Source organism: Pristiophorus japonicus, chromosome 5 (assembly GCF_044704955.1).
Source record: "Pristiophorus japonicus isolate sPriJap1 chromosome 5, sPriJap1.hap1, whole genome shotgun sequence".
Taxonomy (NCBI): domain Eukaryota; kingdom Metazoa; phylum Chordata; class Chondrichthyes; family Pristiophoridae; genus Pristiophorus; species Pristiophorus japonicus.
The window spans coordinates 268,344,422-268,367,050 of NC_091981.1; the positions used below are offsets into that span (position 1 = coordinate 268,344,422).

Here is a 22,629-nt window from a genome sequence, read left to right on the forward strand (position 1 = left end):
AGGAAACCGGACAATTCTTGGAGGGCTACTGTGGATTACAGGGTGCTCAATAAAAACATCCCAGCTTGTGCTCCCACAGTAGCGGCGGTTGCAGATCTAATAGGGGAAATCCCTGCATCCGCAACCACGTTCACAGTGTTGGACATATCCAACGGGTTCTGGTCTATCCCTGTACGGAGGGAAGACCAGTACAAGTGCCTTCACCTCCGTGAACAGCAGTATACATGGAGCTGCCTCCCACAGGGCTTTCATAACAGTCCCAGCATTTTTCACCAATGCATGGCGAACTGCTTAAAAGGCTTCAGCCAACCACACCAGCTGGTCCAGTATGTTCACAGACAGCAGTGAGGAACATGGTCCACTGCTGGCCGAGCTGCTGGTCTTACTAAAAGAAATGGGTTTTAAAGTTAACCCCAAGAAAGCCCAGATAGGTCTAGGGGAAGTAAAATTCCTGGGCCTGACGATAAGGGCAGGAGAAAGGGCCACTGATGAGGCTAGAAGAAAGGTAGTGCAGGAACTCCCTGCCCCTACGAATGTGTCGGGGGTAAGGTCTTTCCTGGGAATCACCGGCTACTGTAGGGACTTCATCGAAGACTATGCAGCCACTGCCGCCCCTCTGGTCCGACTCCTACACAAGGGGGTCGAGTGGGAGTAGGACGAGGGCTGTGAGGCAGCATTTGTCCGTCTGAAGAGAGACCTGCAGGTAGCACCGGCCCTAGGGGCAATTGATGGGGGAGAGGAATTCTTCCTGGAGGTGGCAGCCAGTGGCGATAGCTTAAGTGCAGTGTTGCTCCAGGAGCGAAACGGTCAGCTGAGACCGGTGGTGTACTCCTCCAGGGTCCTCACGGAGGTAGAAAAGGGATACTCCAATTGTGAGAGGCACTTGCTTGCCGCTCACTGGGCAGTAAAGAGAGCTCAGATCTTTACTGACTATCCCCCATTACACTCCTCACCCATCATACCCCGACGCAGATGCTGTTGGACGGGAGGATTAAGGACAGGACAGTGAGCAGTGCTAGGATCGCTCGCTGGACCCTCCTCCTCTCCCAAATGGCAATAAAAGTCAAGGGCTTCTGCGAGCCCAGGCTCGCAGCAAATCTAATCTATCCAGAGCAGCCGCATAGATGTTCTGTGGAGGGGGTATGGGACATCAACTTTGGATTTCGGGCAGGGATACACCCCACAGGCCTCGAGATCTATGTTGAAGGTTCCAGTTCAGTGTCTGCGGGTACAAGACTCACGGGCTGCGGAGTTTGGGATCCCAAGGCAGGGATTGCCTTGGCTCTTAAACTCCCATGCATCCTGAGCGCCCAGCAGGGGGAACTCTCGGCGGTGATGTATGTGGTCACACACCCTGAGGAATTCCCTACCCCATACACGATTTGCTCGGACAGCATGTTCACTCGCAATTCATGTACAGAATATCTGTCGATTTGGTCACGCCGAGGGTACACCTCTGCGGATGGGAAGCCCCTTGTGACCAAACCCCTGTTAGAAAAGATTGTGGCTGCAGTGGGAGAAACCGGGAATGTGTATATCCATAAGGTGAAGGCCCACTCCAAAACTGAGCCACGGGGGGAAGGCAGACCTGCTGGCAAAGGAAGGTGCTTGTACAGGCTGCCTATGGGACCCATATGAGGCAGGCAGGATAGCAGCAGCAAGAAGCAAGCCAGGGCAAAAGGGAGCGTAGGGGTGGTGGTGGCCCTGGATCTTAAAGTAGTCCAGATGCAGGATCCGGTCCTGAAGGCTGCCTTGGCTGCTATCAAAAAGGGGGAAAAGGCCGAGGGCCCGTACAGTGCTGCAGATAATGTAAGTGTAGATTCTTTTCTCTCAATCTGGTTCAGTAAAATTACTGAGTCGAATACCTCTTGTGCTTTGAACAAAGCAGTCTTTATTTTACCGGCCGGCAAGACTTATCAGACAGAGGATATACATTCTCGATCGAGCGTACACACTCCCTACGGATAAGTGAAGTTACATCATAAAGCGACAACAGTTATACATTCTCGGCAAAAGATAACAAGATAGGGCTAGAGTGACATCCTAGTTCAACCTATCTCTTTTGGTCCCTCTTTCCCTTTGTCCACTCATAAGCCGACCTAAGTATGGTCTGATTTTAAACAAAGACCTTCTGTTAATGTTTCAGGTTAATAATATGATTTAATAAGACCTTGAGGTTTTTCTGCAAGCTGTGGGTTTTGTTTCAATATGTGTTAGTGTTGTAACATTTCGCAGTCTCGAGTCCGAGATGTCATGGCTATTCCTCCATGAATTCTTTGTTAGCTTATACTGTCCCTATACAATTCCCACGTTCGCAACTTCAATGTCTCTATACATTTTAAACATTCACATTATTGCTGTGCGGGAGGGCATGTTGTTTAAAGGGGACAAATGGGTAGTGCCGGCACAACACCAGAGGGAATTCCTTCAGCTGGCTCATGGGGTGAGTACCCTGTGCTCTTTGACTGACTGGCCCGGATTCCCATGAGGACCAACGGTAAGACCTCCACCCACTTGCTCGGTGAGTCTCCCGTCTCTTTGCGCAGCCTTTCCTTTAGGATCCGGTTCAGGCGTTCTACGGGGCCTGAGGACTGAGGGTTGTAGGCGGCATGCCAATTGGCTCTTATCCCCAGCACCTTTAGGGTGGCCTGCATCACCTGGCCGGTGAAGTGGCTTCCCCGGTTGGACTCCACGATTTGAGGTAGACTCCACCGACAGAACACCTCCCTCACCAAGATTTTTGCAGTCCCCACTGCGGTAGCTGTTCGGCAAGGGAAGGCTTCCACCCACTTGGAAAACATCTGCCATGGTCCCTCTACCCGCCTGACGTTCCCATGGACACCTTCCTTTTCTGGGGGCTCAGGGTTATTTGCAACGCAAAACAGACAGCCCGCACAGAAGACGCGGATGTCTTCCCGGAGGCCTGGCCACCACCCTGCCTTTTCTACCCGTTGCCAGGTGGACTCTGGCCCGGGGTGTCCCGCACCTGGACCCTCATGGGCCGGATTACGAGAACCCCAGTGCATGTGTTGGCGCCGGTCCTCACGAAGGGCAGCTTCGAGAGGTGAACCGGGACCGCTTCGTCAGGAATCTGTTCGAACAGATTCACTGGCAGGTGGCCAACAACATGGGAAAACAGCACCGCAGCAATCGGCTGCTGCTGGAACCCCGCAGTCACCATGATTGGGAGCTGGCGACCAGGTGATGGTGAGAAGCTTCGCCCGGGTCGGGGTATTTGAACCACTGTATATGGGACCATACAGCATAGTTGACAAGGCTAGCTCTATGGTCTATGCGGTTCAATTGCCTCGCTGAGTGAAGGGGTATCACATTAACCAGTGTAAGTTGTTTGACCCCAAAAGGGGTAACAGAGAGGACGAGCAAGGGAAGGGAACCAGGCACTGGAGGAAGAACAGGCCCTGGTGGATATGGAGCCTCCGGAGGAGGCAGCGGGCCCCGAAGTTCTACAGCCGGGGATGGTTCACTGATCCAGTAAGGCTATCCCACCACTGGGCAGGGGTTCCCTGCCCATTAACAGAAGTGGGGAGAAAGGCTCTACCACTAGCAAGGTCCAAAGGGAAGCTGAACCTCCCATGGTGGATCAGCTGGGGTTAGCCCAAGAGGTGGAGGAGATAGCGTTGCAGCCTATAACGTGGGACTCTGCACCGACTGTAAGAAGGAGTGCTAGAGTGCCACGGCCCAGGGTGCCATGGTCCCCTGTTTACTTAGCTCCCCGTCCCAGACCGAGAAGGCGAAAGACAACAGGAAGGGTGCTCTGTTGCGCCAGCAAAGGTCTCGCACCGATTATCTGGGGCTCGGGAGGGCCTTGGAGGGCAGCACCAGACCCATTAAGGGGGACTATACGAGCCCCTCAGCGGAAGGCATCCTGGTCCCCAGGGTACGGTCAGCCGAGTGGTCGACGATGCCTGTACAGTGACTGGATGTAGCCTGGCCACCCAGGGACGGGTGGCGGTGTATATATTTTCCCTTCCTGTTTTGTTACTTTGTGCTGTGTGCATATGTGGTTAGGTAAGGCAGTGACTGTTGGGTACAGCATTTTTGTGTTTGGAACATGTTACGCGGGCCGAGCCTGGAGAGGTCTCTCAAGGCAAGGCCATGTTCTTCTTGCCTTTCAGATGTCAACACCTCCCTACTAGACGTTAGTGATGCTGGTATCGCTAAGGATCTGCACCGGGCACCGAGGGGACACCGAGGACTCCCTGGTTTTCGAATGCTCCGGGGGCAGAGCGCCGACAGTGACCACAGGAGAAGGGACTCCGGCGGCGGATGGCCGGGTCACCTACTCCCACGAGGGGAGATGGCCTGGGTGGTTGGGATCGAACTCCACCAAGTACTCTAACCACGAGGGCTTCACCTACAGAGAGGCATCCATCCGCTGCCCGGAAATCACTGTGGCTACTTCCAAAGTGAGAGTAACAGAAGGCAGGAAGGTGTGCCTAACTTGCCAAGGGGACATACCTCTGGGACGGTGGTGATGGCTCAGAAAGCTCAAGGGGGACGTGGGAGTCCGACACTCGGACTGGGAACGTCTGGATAATGATACCTACTGAACCATCATGGGGTCATCTGGCGGGATCACGGTGTGCTGGGAGAAATGGTGGGCGTACGACCAAGGGATTTATTTGTGTATGTGGGGATCCACTCGCGTGTGTTCAGCGGGGGTCTCCATTGCTTTCTATAGGTAGTGGCAGGGTGTCGGGGATGGGGTGGAATGGGATCACAGCGGGGAGGTGTGTGTGACCCCCCCAAACCCCGGGTACCAGTAAACGCCACCGAACTAGTAGTTCAGAAAAGGAAGCCCCCACCCACGGCCAAACCCACTGTCCCACACGGGTGCCCGACAACAACCAGGGGGCCAGGGAATGGTTTAGTGTTGGTCCCCACCGAGAAACTACTTTATCAGGGGGTACACTACACGGTGGCATCAGTGGTGCTAAATCTGACAGAAGTCCGCCTACCTACGTGGTGTCCCCGGGAAACCCAGCTGTTGTACCAGGCTCTGCTGCGGGAGATGTTCCGGAAGTTCTACGAACTGGACTTCGGGGATGTCAGTGTGGCAGACCTGTATAAACAGTGGGATAGGGCAGAACCGGGCAGGCAGAGGCGAGGGGCTTTAAATGACATTTTCATGGGATTTAACACCGGGGCGTCCACCATAAACAGCTTGGATAACATGCAGCTGGCCCTCCAGATAAATGGGTTGAAGAACCAGCTGCACAATATCCTGGGGGACGAGAATACCGGAGTGGGATCCGCGTTCCACGAAGAGGTGGCAAAGACGGTTCACTTAAAGGAGATTATTTCTCAATGGGAGGCACAGGCCAGGGCTGTAAACGCTTTGATTTGGGAGGATAGAAACGCCTCCGATCAAGCCGCCCAAAATGAGGTGTGCGTGCTCTATGGAGCCTGGTTGCTGGGAGAAGAACGGAGTAACCTTGAGGATCTGAGACAGGGACAGGTCCCCTCCTGGATCAGCAACCAGCACTTAGCAGCACTGCATCCTTATGATAATGTTTTGAGTCCTTGCCAACTTCGTATCGCGTCAGAAGCCTACCGGGTACCGGTGGACTGTGGAAAGTCAAATCATACCATCATGGGTGTGGTGGTCAGGATGCCCATGAAGGGGGCGTCCCCAAGACCAGCGCCCCTGTACCGAGTGGAGAATGTGGGAGTCATTCATGGAGGGGTGCATGTTCAATTCCAAGAGGTCCCACCTTATGTCACAATGTGGGAGCACACTGTGACAGGTACAGACCTCTCGGGTTGTCGGAGCAGGGGAGCACAGGTAATCCTGTGCCCCCAGCACTTGAACGCTTTTGCAAGACCACAGTGCGGGTTCAGCCCTGCTGGGGCAGAGCCTATCAATTGCACAATGGAGGTAATGGCCCCTAACCACATGCCTCCACAGTTTGCATATGTAGGCAGTGGGACATATTGTGTCACCACAAGTGCCCAACAGTATGAACATGGACCGGGAAGGTGGTGTCCAATACCGTACAGCAGCTTTTGCTTTAAGCCCAGGGCAGAGGTTCAAGTGGCACACACCAGAATCAGACCCATCCCAGAACCTTCCACGATTCACCTCACGGTACAAAACAACCTCCGCCACCTACAACAATATGTCACCCATTTTGGCTATCCCATTGCCCCGCTACCTGAGAAACTTGCAGCCCTCCTCCAGGCAGTGGATTTGTCTCAAAAACATTTTTACACCAGAAAACTGAAATTCTAGCAGAGGAGATTGCCCAGATTAAACCCCTAGCATGGTGGGATTTGGGGATACGGGCAGACGTACCTGCGTGGATCCGGGTGGGATCGCACGCCTCATGATCGGCCAACTCCTGATTGTAGCATATCTGCTAGCTACAAGCTGTAAGCTCAGGAGAAAAAGGAAAAGAAATCAGTTCCTAAGGCTACTACACAGAGAGGAGAGCCATTGCTAAACACTCAAGGCGTGTAAACAAAGCTTGACCGCAACACTCAGGCTGTTTGTTATTCTAAGGGATTACTGTGTTTTCATACATGGCCCCTGGGGAGTTTACAGGGCAGGTTTGTTTGTTTTGCGGTTAAGACTAAAATGACAATGTCTGGGGCAGGCAGAATGAGACTCAATGGACAAATACTGCTGTAATCTTAGGCACATGTATATATTGCTTTTGTAAATATTGTAACCTGTTGCATTCTGTGTTCTGCACTGTGTTAAACAGGGATTATGATGTATATGGACAGGGACAAGTTTAGAGTTACCTGGGGAAAGTTGGGCAATTTGAAAGACCAGGGGTTTTCTCACCACCCTGAACTTTGACACACTCGAGTGGTGTCTGACTGTGTCAGATGGGGGATTATGTAGAGGAGGACAAAAGCACCTCATTTTACTCAGAAGGAAAAGAGCTGTGGGATCTGTCTGTGCTGCAGCAGGCCAGTGTCCTGGAAGGAACAGGGAACCCAAAACCAGATGTGGATTGAAACCGAGACGGTGTGGCCTTGGCAGGGCAGTGATTGGACGGGGGAGGACACTGGAGGGCCAATGGTGGGACAGAGTCAGCCCGAAGCAAGGGACTCCAAGCCAATGGGAGTGTCCTTGCTCGAAAACTCGGGATTCATCACCGATACCGGGCTATTGTCTCCCCCACGTTTACACTATGGAGGGATATTATGCAGGCCTTAAAAAAACTAGGGAACCCAAAACACACCGAGGGCCCACACAATGGCTACAGGAGGCCCACACCCTGCCAACCCAATTAACACCTACTGGCCATCCCTTGATTAGGTTATCAGGGATGGCCAGTGGAAATACCCCGCGAAATCCAACAGCTGTATTTTTCAAAAATCACAAGCCCACCAATGGGAAGGATTTATTTCAGCACGAAAGTCTGGCTGGATAACTGGATATAAGGGGTTTCTGCCCCGACAAGTTGTTCTGTTCTCATGTTCCAGCAAGCAGTCAACCTTTCGACACAGAAGGAAGACCAGTGTCTGAAGACACCGAGGACAGAAGAAACAAACCACCATTCTGAGACGGCATCAGTTCAGCCTCCTTTCGCTACTGGAGACTGAACCTTTTTCTTTTTCCACAAGGATCTTCCCCTGAGAGCTGGACTCAGGTAGATCCACAGCAACAACAAGACGCAACAACAACCAAGTTTCAAAGAAAATCACAACCGGAAAAGTAACTTCAAGATCTTGAAGATAGCAAAAAGAGAACCCCGAAACCGCGTTTTGACCTGGAAAGACTGTAAAGGCTGTGGTGAGTATAATCTCTGGTCCCCAGAACTCCCAACTCAGTTAGGTCAGGAAGGTGGGAGGTTGGGCATTGCACAGCTGTTAAACTTGTGTAAAAATTTTCGTTGTGTCCGTTTAGTGGGATTTAGGGGGATTGTTTTGTTGGTGTATTGCTGTTTGTTGAGATACACCTTGTCAAATAAATTGGAAGCTTAAAGTTCCTCTTGGAATCGTCTCATCTCAGTTCTGTTGTATTACATCTCCTGATCGTGAGTCTTGTGTCAGAATAGTGTAAGGGAAGTCAGGAGCGCCTCGAAAATGCTCAACTGTGTGCCACAGGCTAGGGAAGAAAGGAGTTAGGAAGAAAGGGGTTAGGAGTGTTTGACACTCACAGGTGCCTCACAGGCTAGTCATAAGCTGTGGGGACGCACGAGTCTCAAAACCCCCTTCATAAACTGTGGACACAGTCTCTCCAGGAGTGCTCTTGCAGCACTCAGGGTACCTCACAGGCCAGGCAGAAGCTGTGAGGGCAGAAGCCCAGAGAGAGAAACCCAAGGCACAACACTCCCCAGAACCCCTTACACTGCTGTACCTGCATGCCAATCTTCAATGACTGATGTACCAAGTCTCGTTGCACCTCCCCTTTTCCTAATCTGCCGCCATTCAGATAATATTCTGCCTTCATGTTTTTGCCACCAAAGTGGATAACCTCACATTTATCCACATTATACTGCATCTGCCATGCATGTGCCCACTCACTTAACCTGTCCAAGTCACCCTGCAGTCTCTTAGCATCCTCCTTACAGCTCATACCGCCACCCAGCTTGGTGTAATCTGTAAACTTGGAGATAGTAACTCTCAATTCCTTCATCTAAATCATTGATGTATATTGTACATAGCTGGGGTCCTAGCACTGAGTCCTGTGGCACCCCACTCGTCACTGCCTGCCATTCTGAAAAGGACCTGTTTATCCTGACTCTCTGCTTCCTGTCTGCCAACCAGTTCTCTATCCACGTCAATACATTACCCCCAATACTATGTGCTTTAATTTTGCACACCAATCTCTTGTGTGGGACCTTGTCAAAAGCCTTTTGAAAGTCCAAATACACTACATCCACTGGTTCTCCGTTGTCCACTCTACTAGTTACAAACGCAAAAAATTCCACAAGATTTGTCAAGCATGATTTCCCTTTCATAAATCCATGTTGACTTGGGTCGATCCTGTCATTGCTTTCCAAATGCGCTGTTATTTCATCTTTAATAATTGATTCCAACATTTTCCCCACTACTGATGTCAGGCTAACCGGTCTATAATTCCCCGTTTTCTCTCTCCCTCCTTTTTTAAAAAGTGGTGTTACATTAGCTACCCTCCAGTCCATAGGAACTGATCCAGAGTCGACAGACTGTTGGAAAATTATCACCAATGTATCCACAATTTCTAGGGCCACTTCCTTAAGTACTCTGGGCTGCAGACTATCAGGCCCTGAGGATTTATCGGCCTTCAATCCCATCAATTTCCCCAACTCAATTTCCTGACTAATACGGATTTCCTTCAGTTCCTCCTTCTCACTAGACCCTTGGTCCTCTATTATTTCCAGAAGATTATTTGTGTCTTCCTTCATGAATTCAGAACCAAAGTATTTGCTCAATTGGTCTGCCATTTCTTTGTTCCCCATTCTAAATTCTCCTGATTCTGACTGCAAGGGACCTTTGTTTGTCTTCACTAATCTTTTTCTCTTCACATATCTACAGAAGCTTTTGCAGTCAATTTTTATGTTCCCAGCGAGCTTCCTCTCATACTGCTGGGTGTGCAGGTCATACATCAATGGTGGGCATCATCTTGGTGACAGTTAAAAGTTTAAGTTGATTGAAGTTAAGTGTGATTATACCATTTGATGTTAAGGAATCACCAGCGTGTAATGGTGCAGCTATCTGAGCCAATGTGCTACCAGGTTTTGTTAAATAAAAAACACTTAAACTGAACACTAGTCTGAAATCATCAGTATTTCTGTATAAAACCCCCCCCGCACCTCTGCCTGTCTCCTACCCCCCTCTACCTCTTCCCCTCCTGACTCCAAGCCGCCTGGCCGAGGAGGTCCTCAGGCGATGCTTCATTGGGGGGGGGGGGGGGGGGGGCGGTGGGCTGACAGCCAAGGCACTGCTTGGCAGATACGGGAGAGGACGGTCCCGAGATGGGAAAGTGCTCCGAGCCAGAAGCAAGATGTTACTGCTGGCTCCCATGTGTGGTTGGCAATGGGGGTGCGGCACCTTGGGGTGCAGTGCGGCGCTCCGGGATCACTTGGAGCCCTCTGCCACCATTGTTCCTGTCTACCAGCCCCAGGGCCTCCTCCATCCCTTCACTGTTATATCTTATTTGTTGGACAAAAACTATGTTCTTGGTGCTTGGTAGGCTTTTTGCTGCTGGTGAATCTCCGTTGTTCCTCCCACAACAGCCAGACAAACACATACCACAGCCACACACGCTTTCAGTGCCTTTGAGCTCCCTCTCTGTCTCTTCTTCTGCGCATGTCTTCATAACCCTTGACCTCCTGAATTGCGGGAATCGAGTGTTGCCATGCCGTTGCTAAAGACGGCCACACTTTACGGCAGAAGGTCCCTTGCAGTCAGAATCAGGTGAACTTATAATGGGGAAAAAAGAAATGTCAGACCAATTGAACAAATACTTCGGTTCTGTCTTCATGAAGGAAAACACAAATAACCTTCTGGAAATACGAGGGGATCGAGGGTCTCGCAAAAAGGAGGAACTGAAGGAAATCCGTATTAGGCGGGAAATTGTGTTAGGGAAATTGATGGGATTGAAGGCCGATAAATCCCCAGGGCCTGATAGTCTGCATTCCAGAGTACGTAAGGAAGTGGCCCTAGAAATAGTGGATTCATTGGTGATCATTTTCCAACAGTCTATCAACTCTGGATCAGTTCCTATGGACTGGAGGGAAGCTAATGTAATACCACTTTTTAAAAAAGGAGGGAGAGAGAAAACGGGGAGTTATAGACCGGTTAGCCTGACATCAGTAGTGGGGAAAATGTTGGAATCAATTTTTAAAGATGAAATAGCAGCGCATTTGGAAAGCAGTGACAGGATCAGTCCAAGTCAGCATGGATTTATGAAGGGGAAATCATGCTTGACAAATTTTCTAGAATTTTTTAAAGATGTAACTAGTAAAGTGGACAACGGAGAACCAGTGGGTGTGGTGTATTTGGAATTTCAAAAGGCTTTTGACAAGGTTCCACACAAGAGATTGGTGTGGAAAATTAAAGCGCATGGTATTGGGGGTAATCTACTGACATGGATAGAGAACTGGTTGGCAGACAGGAAGCAGAGAGTCGGGATAAACGGGTCCTTTCCAGAATGGCAGGCAGTGACTAGTGGGGTGCCGCAGGGCTCAGTGCTGGGACCCTAGTTATTTACAATCTACATTAATGATTTAGAAGGAATTGATTGTAATATCTCCAAGTTTGCAGATGACACCAAGCTGGGTGGCGGTGTGAGCTGTGAGGAGGATGCTAAGAGGCTGCAGCGTGACTTGGACAGGTTAGGTGAGTGTGCAAATGCATGGCAGATGCAATATAATGTGGATAAATGTGAGGTTATCCACTTTGGTGGCAAAAATATGAAGGCAGAGTATTATCTGAATGGCGGCAGATTAGGAAAAGGGGAGGTGCAACGAGATCTGGGTATCATGGATCATCAGTCATTGAAAGTTGGCATACAGATACAACAGGCAGTGAAGAAGGCAAATGGTATGTTGGCCTTCATAGCTAGGGAATTTGAGTATAGGAGCAAGGAGGTCTTACTGCAGTTGTACAGGGCATTGGTGAGGCCTCACCTGAAATATTGTGTTCAGTTTTGGTCTCCTAATCTGAGGAAGAACGTTCTTGCTATTGAGGGAGTGCAGCGAAGGTTCACCAGACTGATTCCCGGGATGGCAGGACTGACATATGAGGAGAGACTGGATCGACTGGGCCTGTATTCACTGGAGTTTAGAAGAATGAGAGGGGAGCTCATAGAAACATATAAAATACTGACGGGGTATTGAGGTGTGAGTGTTGGGAATTGGGGCATTGAGGTGTGAGTGTTGGGGGGGGTTAGGGTATTGAGGCGTGAGTGCTGAGGAGTGCAGTATTCAGGTGTGAGTGTTGGGGATTGGGGTATTGAGGTGTGAGTGTTGGGAAGTGGGGTATTGAGGTGTGAGTGTTGGGGATTGGGGTATTGAGGTGTGAGTGTTGGGGATTGGGGTATGGAGGTGTGAGTGTTGGGGATTGGGGGTTAGGGTATTTAGGTAGGGTGCTGGAGATTGGGGGTTAGGGTATTGAGGTGTGAATGTTGATGTGTTGGGGGATTGGGGTATTGAGGTGCGAATGTTGGGGATTGAGGTATGGCTGTGTGAGTGTTGGGGTATTGAGGTTTGGGTGTTGGGGAGTGGGGTAATGAGGTGTGAGTGTTGGGCAGTGGGGTATTGAGGTGTGAGTGTTGGGGAGTGGGGTATTGAGGTGTGAGTGTTGGGGGGTTAAGGTATTGAGGTGTGAGTGTTGGGGATTGAGGTATTGAGGTGCGAGTGTTGGGGAGTGGGGTATTGAGGCATGAGTGTTGGGGAGTGGGGTATTGAGGTGTGAGTGTTGGGGATTGAGGTATTGAGGTGTGAGTGTTGGGGATTGAGGTATTGAGATGTGAGTGTTGGGGAGTGGGGTATTGAGGTGTGAGTGTTGGGGATTGGGGTATTAAGGTGTGAGTGTTGGAGATTGAGGTGTGAGTGTTGTGGAGTGGGGTATTGAGGTGTGAGTGTTGTGGAGTGGGGTATTGAGGTGCTAGTGTTGGGGATTGGTGTATTGAGGTGTGAGTGATGGGGATTGGGATATTGAGGTGTGAGTGTTGGGGAGTGGGGTATTGAGGTGTGAGTGTTGGGGATTGGGGGTTAGGGTATTGAGGTGTGAATGTTGTTGTGTTGGGGGATTGGGGGATTGAGATGCGAATGTTGGGGTATTGAGGAGCGAGTGTTGGGGAGTGGAGTATTGAGGTGCTAGTGTTGGGGATTGGTGTATTGAGGTGCGAGTATTGGGGATTGGTGTATTGAGGTGTGAGTGATGGGGATTGGGGAATTGAGGTGTGAGTGTTGGGGAGTGGGGTATTGAGGTGTGAATGTTGGGGAGTGGGGCATTGAGGTGTGTGTGTTGGGGATTGGTGTATTGAGGTGTGAATGTTAGGGATTGGGGTATTGAGGTGTGAGTGTTGGGGGGTTGGGGTATTGAGGTGTGAGTGTTGGGGATTGGTGTATTGAGGTGTGAGTGTTGGAGATTGCTGTATTGAGGTAAGAGTGTTGGAGATTGGGGTATTGAGGTGTGAGTGTTGGGGGGGTGTTAGGGTATTGAGGTGTGAGTGGTGGGGATTGGGGTATTGAGGTGTGAGTGTTGGGGATTGGTGTATTGAGGTGTGAGTGTTGGAGATTGCTGTATTGAGGTAAGAGTGTTGGAGATTGGGGTATTGAGGTGTGAGTGTTGGGGGGGGTTAGGGTATTGAGGTGTGAGTGGTGGGGATTGGGTATTGAAGTGTGAGTGTTGGGGAGTGGGGTATTGAGGTGTGAGTGTTGGGGATTGGGGATTGGTATATTGAGGTGTGTGTGTTGGAGATTGGGGTATTGAGGTGTGAGTGTTGGGGAGTGGGTATTGAGGTGTGAGTGTTGGTGAGTGGGGTATTGAGGTGTGAGTGTTGAGGAGTGGGGTATTGAGGTGAGAGTGTTGGAGATTGGGGGTTAGGGTATGGAGGTGTGAATGTTGGTGTGTTGGGGTATTGAGGTGTGAGTGTTGGGGAGTGGGGTATTGTGGTGTGAGTGTTGGGGATTGGGGTATTGAGGTGCGAGTGTTGGGGAGTGGGGTATTGAGGTGTGAGTGTTCGGGCTTGGGGTATTGAGGTGTGAGTGTTGGGGAGTGGGGTATTGAAATGTATGTACATGCTGTTTGTAGCCACCATATGATGTAATTGTTGGCGGCCACTGAGCAGTACGCAAATGGTGCTGCTCAGGTATAAAAGCCCAGCAATTTTGTGAGTCAGACACTTTGGGACTAAATAAAGCACAGCAAGGTCGTACCTTGCTTAGTTAAACAGTACGCAGTTTGAACCTTTATTGCATACATAAGATTTGGCGACGAGAATACAAGAACCTTTGTTTGCAAAATGAGCAAGATAGGATTTTTAGAGCGATTCGCAGCCTTGGTGAGCCATTTGAAGCAGTACTTTGTGGCCAATAAAATGAAGGGGGTTGACGATGCAGATCGGTGCCAGGCCCTGTTCCTCACTGTGTGCGGTTCAAAGATCTACGGTCTGATAAAGAATCTACTCATGTCTAGTGATCCAACAGAGAAAACGCATAAGGAGTTATGTACATTGGTACGGGAGCACCTCAAGCTAGACGATGGCATCATCATCTCGAGTTACAAGTTTTATACACACGTTCGATCGGAGGGCCAGAGCGCGACGGAATTCATTGCCGACCTGAGACGTCTCGTGGGACTGTGCAAGTTCAGGATGGGGTTGGCAGACATGATGCGGGACTTCTTTGTTGTCAGTATCAGCCGCGAGGTGATCCTGCGCAAACTTCTGGCGGTGGAGGAATTGGATTTAGAAAGGGCCATCCAGATCGCTCAATCATGTATGACGATGGACAGGAGTTTAAAGCAAATGTCGGTGAAGAACTGAACCTCGGCAAGTATTGTAAATGCGATTGATTCGGCATTCGGCAGAGTGGCACATGGCAGGGCCTATCTGGCTGCGTTCGCAAAACTTGTGGCTGCCCAAAGTCCACCAGCGGAAATGTATCCATGTTGGCGTTGTGGGGGAAATTATCGGCACCGCTTAAGCAATACAGTTGCAAAGGCTGTCTGAGAGTAGGGCATCTCCAGCGCAAGTGTTCCGCAGATGAGCAAGCGAGCTGCTACACACCACGTGGAGGATGCGAGTCAGACTAGCTTGGATCCGGATATGCAATCCAAGATGCCAGAGGAGGAAGTGTATGGACTGTACTCTTTCATAACCAAGAGTAAACCAATTTTGATGAATGTGAAGTTTAACGGGATACCAGTATCGATGGAACTGGACACAGGGGCGAGTCAATCGATCATGAACGAGAGGGCATTTAATAAGCTGTGGGATGCTAAGACTGCGAGGCCCAGGCTGAGCTCTGTTAACGCCAAGCTGTGCACGTACACCAAAGAACTGATAAAGGTGATTGGCAGTGCACAAATTAATGTGTCGCATAACGGTGCAGTTCATGAGTTACCACTGTGGATTGTTCCAGGCAATGGCCCAACGCTGCTTGGCAGGAGCTGGTTGGAGAAAATCAGTTGTGACTGGAACGACATAAAGGTGTTGTCATCGGAGGAAGACACATCTGCCCAAGTATTGAGCAAGTTCCCCTCGCTGTTCGAACCGGGTGTCGGCAACTTCACGGGAGCCAAGGTGCAGATCCACGTGGACTCAGCTGCAAGACCCGTCCATCATAAATCTCGGGCAGTGCAGTATATGATGAGGGAGACGGTCAAAATTTAACTGGACAGACTCCAGCATGAAGGGATCATATCACTGGTTGAATTTAATGAATGGGCCAGCCCCATTGTTCCTGTGCTGAAAAGTGATGGCACAGTCAGAATCTGTGGAGACTACAAGGCTACAATCAACAGGGTTTCGAAACAAGATCAGTACTTGTTACCGAAGGCTGATGACTTGTTTGCGACGTTAGCCGGAGGGAAGTCGTTCACAAAACTGGACTTGATGTCGGCCCATATGGCGCAGGAGTTGGTTGAGACGCTGAAGAGACTTATGTGCATAAACACGCACAAAGGACTGTTTATTTACCACAAATGCCTGTTGGAATACTCTCGGCTGCAGCAATATTCCAGAGGAATATGAAAAGTCTATTGAAGTCCATTCCAGAACCGTCGTGTTCCAAGATGACATCCTGATCCAAGGAACATCTGAACAATCTGGAAGAGGTTCTATTGCGTTTGGACAGAGTGGGAATTAGACTTAAACGTTCGAAATGGGTCTTCATGGCACCGGAGGTCGAATTCCTCGGGAGGAAAATCGCCGCTGATGGCATCAGACCTACTGACATGAAAACCAAAGCCATCAAAAATGCACCCAAGCCGCAGAACGTGATGGAGCTGCGTTCGTTCCTGGGTCTACTCAAATACTTTGTTAACATCCGACCTAAATTGAGCACCTGACTTGAACCACTGCACATGCTATTGAGAAAAGGCAACAACTGGGTGTGGGGCGCATTGCACGACAGAGCTTTCGAGAAAGCCACCAATCTGCTTTGCTCGAACAAGCTGCTGAAACATTATTACCTATGTAAACGTTTAGTTTTGGCCTGTGACGCATCGTCATATGGAATTGGTTGCGTGTTACAACAAGCCAATGAGTCGGGGAAACTTTAACATGTCGCGTATGCATGCAAATGTTTGTCTAAAGCAGAAAGAGACTACAGTATGGGAGAAAAAGAAGCTTTAGCATCTGTGTACGGTGTTAAAAAGATGCATCAATACCTGTTCGGTCTGAGGTTCGAATTAGAAAACATAGAAAACATAGAAAATAGGTGCAGGAGCAGGCCATTCAGCCCTTCTAGCCTGCACCGCCATTCAATGAGTTCATGGCTGAACATGAAACTTCAGTACCCCCTTCCTGCTTTCTCGCCATACCCCTTGATCCCCCGAGTAGTAAGGACTTCATCTAACTCCCTTTTGAATATATTTAGTGAATTGGCCCCAACCACTTTCTGTGGCAGAGAATTCCACAGGTTCACCACTCTCTGGGTGAAGAAGTTTCTCCTCATCTCAGTCCTAAATGGCTTACCCCTTATCCTTAGACTGTGACCCCTGGTTCTGGACTTCCCCAACATTGGGAACATTCTTCCTGCATCTAACCTGTCGAAACCCGTCAGGATTTTAAACGTTTCTATGAGGTCCCCTCTCATTCTTCTGAACTCCAGTGAATACAAGCCCAGTTGATCCAGTCTTTCTTGATAGGTCAGTCCCACCGTCCCGGGAATCAGTCTGGTGAATCTTCGCTGCACTCCCTCAACAGCAAGAATGTCCTTCCTCAAGTTAGGAGACCAAAATTGTACACAATACTCCAGGTGTGGCCTCACCAAGGCCCTGTACAACTGTAGCAACACCTCCCTGCCCCTGTACTCAAATCCCCTCACTATGAAGGCCAACATGCCATTTGCTTTCTTAACCGCCTGCTGTACCTGCATGCCAACCTTCAATGACTGATGTACCATGACACCCAGGTCTCGTTGCACCTTCCCTTTTCCTAATCTGTCACCATTCAGATAATAGTCTGTCTCTCTGTTTTTACCACCAAAGTGGATAACCTCACATTTATCCACATTATACTTCATCTGCCATGCATTTGCCCACTCACCTAACCTATCCAAGTCACTCTGCAGCCTCATAGCATCCTCCTCGCAGCTCACACTGCCACCCAACTTAGTGTCATCCGCAAATTTGGAGATACTACATTTAATCCCCTCGTCTAAATCATTAATGTACAATGTAAACAGCTGGGGCCCCAGCACAGAACCTTGCGGTACCCCACTAGTCACTGCCTGCCATTCTGAAAAGTACCCATTTACTCCTACTCTTTGCTTCCTGTCTGACAACCAGTTCTCAATCCACGTCAGCACACTACCCCCAATCCCATGTGCTTTAACTTTGCACATTAATCTCTTGTGTGGGACCTTGTCGAAAGCCTTCTGAAAGTCCAAATATACCACATCAACTGGTTCTCCTTTGTCCACTTTACTGGAAACATCCTCAAAAAATTCCAGAAGATTTGTCAAGCATGTCCTTCCTCAAGTTAGGAGACCAAAATTGTACACAATACTCCAGGTGTGGCCTCACCAAGGCCCTGTACAACTGTAGCAACACCTCCCTGCCCCTGTACTCAAATCCCCTCACTATGAAGGCCAACATGCCATTTGCTTTCTTAACCGCCTGCTGTACCTGCATGCCACGGATAAGTCATATGAGGAGCTGTGTACATTGGTTCGGGAGCATCGTAACCCAAGGGAGAGTGTGCTAATAGCGAGGTATCGGTACTACACGAGCCAGCGATCTGAAGGTCAGGAAGTGGTGAGCTACGTCGCCGGGCTAAGGCGACTTGCAGGACAATGTGAGTTTGATGGCGACCTGGAGCAAATGCTCAGAGACTTTTTTGTACTGGGCATTGGCCACGAGATCATCCTACGAAAACTTTTGACTGTAGAGACACCGACCCTCAGTAAGGCCATTGCGATAGAACAGGCGTGCGTTTATGTCCACCAGTGATAACACCAAACAAATCTCTCAGCACACAAGTGCTCGCAATGTTCATAAATTAACTGGTGCTGTGTTTCCGAGCAGAAATGTACAGGGCAGAACCCACGAGTCGACAACTGCCAGCAGGCCTCAGGTGATTCAGATTCCGCAACAAAGGGTGAATGCAATGCAATTCACATCTTGTTGGCGTCGTGGAGGCTTCCATTCAGCCTATTCATGCCGCTTCAAAGGGTATGTTTGCAAGAGCTGTGGAACAATGGGGCACCTCCAACGAGCTTGCAAACGAGCTGCAAGCTCTGCAAAACCTGCTAACTACCACGTGGCAGAGGAAGATCAGTCCATGGTGGATCAAAGCAATTTCGAGCCTGAGAAAGAGGAGGCAGAAGCTGAACTACACGGGGTGCACACATTGTCGACGAAATGTCCACCTATAATGCTAAACGTAAAATTGAATGGCTTACCCGTAGCCATGGAACTGGACACTGGCGCTAGCCAATCCATCAGGAGTAAAAAGATGTTTGAGAGATTGTGGTGCAGCAAGGCATTCAGACCAGCCCTGAGCCCATCCACACAAAACTGAGAACGTACACCAAAGAGCTTATCACTGTCCTGGGCAGCGCCATGGTCAAGGTCACCTACGAGGGCACAGTGCACGAACTGCCACTTTGGATTGTCCCGGGCGATGGCCCCACACTGCTTGGAAGGAGCTGGCTGGGCAAAATCCGCTGGAACTGGGATGACATCCGAGCGCTATCACATGTCGATGAGGCCTCATGTACCCAAGTTCTTCACAAATTTCCTTCCCTATTTGAGCCAGGCATTGGAAACTTTTCCGGGACGAAGATGCGGATCCACTTGGTCCCAGAGGCACGACCCATTCATCACAAGGCGCGAGCGGTACCTCACATGATGAGGGAGAGAGTGGAAATCGAGCTGGACAGGCTACAACGCGAGGGCATCATCTCCGCAGTGGAATTCAGCGAGTGGGCCAGCCCGATTGTTCCAGTACTCAAAAGTGATGGCACGGTCAGGATTTGCGCCGATTATAAAGTAACTATTAATCATTTCTCGCGACAGGACCAATACCTGCTACCTAAGACAGATGACCTATTTGCGACTCTGGCAGGAGACAAGACGTTCACCAAGCTCGACCAGACTTTGGCCTACATGACACAGGAGCCGGAGGAGTCTTCGAAGGGACTCACCGGCATCAACACGCACAAGGGACAGTTCATCTACAACAGATACTCGTTTGGAATTCGGTCGGCTGCAGCGATCTTCTAGAGAAACATGGAGCGCCTACTCAAGTCGGTACCACACACGGTGGTCTTTCAGGACGATATATTGGTCACGGGTCAGGACACCGCCGAGCACCTACAAAATCTGCAGGAGGTCCTCCAGCGACTGGATCGCGTAGGGCTGCGGCTGAAGAGGTCAAAATGCGTCTTCATGGCAACAGAATTGGAGTTTTTAGGGAGAAAGATCGCGGCGGACGGCATTCGGCCCACAGACGCCAAGACAGAGGCTATCAGAAACCCGCCCAGGCCACAGAACATCACGGAGCTGTGGTCGTTCCTGGGACTCCTCAACTATTTTGGTAACTTCCTACCGGGGTTAAGCATCTTTTTAGAGCCCCTACATGTGTTATTGCGCAAAGGTGAGAACTGGGTATGGGGACAAAACCAAGTAATTGCTTTTGAGAAAGCCAGAAACATTTTATGCTCCAACAAGCTGCTTGTATTGTAAAACCCGTGTAAAAGACTTGTGCTAGCATGTGACGCGTCGTCGTACGGAGTCGGGTGTGTATTACAACAAGCTAATGTTGCGGGGAAGTTGCAACCAGTCGCCTATGCTTCCAGGAGCTTGTCTAAGGCCGAGTGGGCCGACATCATGATTGAGAAAGAGGCATTAGCGTGTGTGTTCGGGGTAAAGAAAATGCATCAGTACCTGTTTGGCCTGAAATTTGAGCTGGAAACCGATCACAAGCCCCTCATATCCCTGTTCGCTGAAAACAAGGGGATAAATACTAATGCCTCAGCCCGCATACAAAGGTGGGCACTCGCGCTATCAGCGTATAACTATACCATCCGCCACAGGCCAGGCACTGAGAACTGTGCGGATGCTCTGAGTCGGCTACCATTGCCCATCACAGGGTGGAAATCGCGCAGCCTGCAAACTTGTTGATGGTGGCGCAGCCCGCAGACTTGTTGATGGTCATGGAAGCGTTTAAAAATGATAAATCACCTGTCACGGTCCGCCAGATTAGGACTTGGACCAGCCAAGACCCTCTACTGTCCCTAGTAAAAAACTGTGTACTGCATGGGAGCTGGGCCAGCATCCCTTGTTGAAATGCAAGAGCATCCCTGTTGAAATCCAGCGGCGAAAGAACGAGCTGTCCATTCAGGCAGCCTGCCTGTTCTGGGGTAACTGCGTAGTGCTGCCAATAAAGGTCAGGGAAACGTTCATCTCGGATCTCCACAGCACACAGCCGGGTATAGTAATGATGAAAGCAATTGCCAGATCCCACATGTGGTGGCCCGGTATCAACTCTGATTTAGCGTCCTGTGTACGGCAATGCAGCGTATGTGCTCAGTTCAGCAACGCACCCAGAGAGGCACCATTAAGTTTGTGGTCCTGGCCCTCCAGACCATGGTCGAGGATCCATGTTGACTATGCAGGCCCGTTTCTCGGTAAAATGTTCCTGGTGGTGGTGGATGCTTTTTCAAAATGGATTGAACGCGAAATAATGTCGGGAAGCACCGCCACCGCCACCATTGAAAGCCCGAGGGCCATGTTTGCCACCCACGGCCTGTCTGACATACTGGTCACTGACAACGAGCCATGTTTCACCAGTGCCGAATTTAAAGAATTAATGACCCGCAATGGAATCAAACATGTCACCTCAGCCCCGTTTAAAACAGCCTTCAATGGGCAGGCAGAGCGGGCAGTACAAACCATCAAACAGAGCATTAAACGAGTCACAGAAGGCTCACTCCAAACCCGCCTGTCCCGAGTACTGCTCAGCTACCGCACGAGACACCACTCGCTCACAAGGGTGCCCCCGGCTGAGCTACTCATGAAAAGGACACTTAAAACCAGACTCTCGCTGGTTCACCCCAACCTGCATGATCAGGTAGAGAGCAGGTGGCAGCAACAAAATGCAAACTATGGTCATGCCACTGTGTCACAGGAAATCGATCTGAATGACCCTGTGTATGTGCTAAACTATGGACATGGTCCCAAGTGAATCGCAGGCACGGTGATAGCTAAAGAATGGAATAGGATGTTTGTAGTCAGATTAGACAATGGACAAATTTGCAGAAAGCACCTGGACGAAACAAGGATGCGGTTCAGACTGCCCTGAACAACCCACAGCAGACACCACCTTTTTCGAGCCCACAACACACACCCAAAGGATCAACGATACCACGCCGGACCAGGAAATCGAACCATCATGCCCAACAGCCCAGCAAGGCCAGGCTCACCTAGCAGCCCTGCAGGGCCAACAACACGCCAGCCCAGTGAGGGCACAGCCAACACACCAGAACAGACATTTGTGCCGAGGCGGTCCACCAGGGAAAGAAAGGCTAGTTACCGCCTCACCTTGTAAATAGTTTTCATTTTGACTTTGGCGGGGGGGGGGGGGGGGAGTGATGTTGTGTATCTGTAAAGCATGCACTCCCATGTTCCACCACCAGGGAGCTCATCCCCTGAAGTCCCAAGGGATATAAGCAGGCCCCTAAGACCTGTTCCTGACTCTGGAGTGTCTTATTAAAGACTGAGGTCACTGTTACTTTAACCTCGCTGTGTGCAGCCTCATCTGTGTTGGGACCTGGCGATGGCCTTTATTGTGTTCCTATGTATGGTGGCCAGGAATTGATTCTGAGCTGGAAGCATATGTGCATCAGTACAACACCTGCATGCAGCTCAGCAAAGCACCAGTGGAATCGCTGCAGAGTCTGTGGTCATGACCATCCAAACCGTGGTCCAGGATCCATGTAGATTTTGCAGGTCCCTTCCTGGGCAAGATGTTTTTAGTGGTGGTGGATGCTTATTCATGTCATCCAGTACGTCCACAGAATCTCAATGTCATGTTCGCGACACACGGTCTGCTTGACATAGTGGTGAGTGACAATGGGTCGTGCTTCACCAGTCAGGAGTTTCAGGAGTTTGTAAAACTTAACGGCATAAAACATGTAAGGTCAGCACCATTCAAGCCTGCGTCCAACGGGCAAGCAGAATGTGCAGTACAAATTATCAAGCAAAGCATGAGGAGAGTAACCCAAGGGTCACTGCAGACCTGCTTGTCTTGCATATTGCTGCATTACAGGACAAGACCCCACACACTCACAGGGATCTCGCCTGCTGAACTCATGATGAAAAGAGGTCTTAAGACCAAGTTATCTCTTGTACACCCGGATTTAAATAATCATGTTGAATACAGAAGACAGAGTCAACAAGGGTACCACGATCGCGCAATTGCGTCACGTGAGATTTCTGTTCATGATCCTGGATATGTGTAGAATTATGGTCAGGGTCCCAAATGGATTG

The 22,629-nt window shown here is 50.0% G+C and overlaps 1 protein-coding gene across 7 annotated transcripts in view; it reads right to left on the minus strand.

Annotated features, from left to right (window-relative positions):
• rnf32 (ring finger protein 32) overlaps positions 1 to 22,629 on the minus strand; it is a 128,744-nt gene that overhangs the window by 101,481 nt on the left and 4,634 nt on the right. For 2 of the 7 annotated variants that reach the window (XM_070880102.1, XM_070880099.1), the window contains exon 2: positions 4,980 to 5,083. The exons of 3 other annotated variants lie outside the window; for them this stretch is intronic. The gene's annotated coding sequence lies outside the window, so the exon portion shown is untranslated. Of the gene's footprint in view, positions 1 to 4,979; positions 5,084 to 6,316; positions 6,359 to 13,920; positions 14,052 to 22,629 lie in introns of those variants that run through there. 2 more of the 7 variants (XM_070880103.1, XM_070880100.1) reach the window with 2 other exon arrangements.